The sequence below is a fragment of the Glycine soja genome, chromosome 15 (genome assembly GCF_004193775.1).
Source record: "Glycine soja cultivar W05 chromosome 15, ASM419377v2, whole genome shotgun sequence".
In the NCBI taxonomy this organism is placed as follows: Eukaryota; Viridiplantae; Streptophyta; class Magnoliopsida; order Fabales; family Fabaceae; genus Glycine; species Glycine soja.
In genome coordinates, this window is record NC_041016.1 from 22,022,499 (window position 1) to 22,023,217 (window position 719).

The following is a 719-nucleotide window of genomic DNA, read 5'->3' on the forward strand; positions in this document are numbered from 1 at the left end:
CAAGGCCAGCTGGGTTACCAAGTTAACCAATGCATCCAGTTTGCCTTCAAGCTTCTTAGTTTCAGATGATGCAGATGGGTTTATAGCTACCTCATGCACTCCTCTAATGACTATGGCATCATTACTGGCGCTAAACTGTTGGGAGTTGGAGGCCATCTTTTCAATTAAATTTCTGGCTTCAGCAGGAGTCATGTCTCCAAGGGCTCCACCACTGGCAGCATCTATCATACTTCTCTCCATATTACTGAGTCCTTCATAAAAATATTGGAGAAGAAGTTGTTCTGAAATCTGATGGTGGGGGCAACTGGCACATAGTTTCTTAAATCTCTCCAAGTACTCATACAGGCTCTCTCCACTGAGTTGTCTAATACCTGAGATATCCTTCCTGATGGCTGTGGTCCTGGAAGCAGGGAAAATTTTTTCTAAGAATACTCTCTTAAGGTCATCCCAGCTCGTGATGGACCTTGGAGCAAGGTAATACAGCCAGTCCTTTGCCACTCCCTCTAATGAATGAGGAAAAGCCTTCATAAATATGTGATCCTCTTGGACATCTGGGGGTTTCATGGTGGAGCAGACAATGTGAAATTCTTTCAAATGTTTGTGCGGGTCCTCACCTGCAAGGCCATGAAACTTTGGAAGCAAATGAATCAGTCCAGTTTTAAGAACATATGGGACATCCTCATCAGGGTATTGGATGCATAAGCTTTCGTAGGTGAAAT

The 719-nt window shown here is 43.8% G+C and overlaps 1 non-coding gene across 1 annotated transcript; it reads left to right on the plus strand.

The window, feature by feature from the left end:
• Nucleotides 1–286: 286 nt before the first annotated feature.
• LOC114388771 lies at nt 287–393 on the plus strand. Its single transcript, XR_003661568.1, has one exon. It is a non-coding gene; the product is annotated as a small nucleolar RNA R71 (small nucleolar RNA).
• Nucleotides 394–719: the final 326 nt, after the last annotated feature.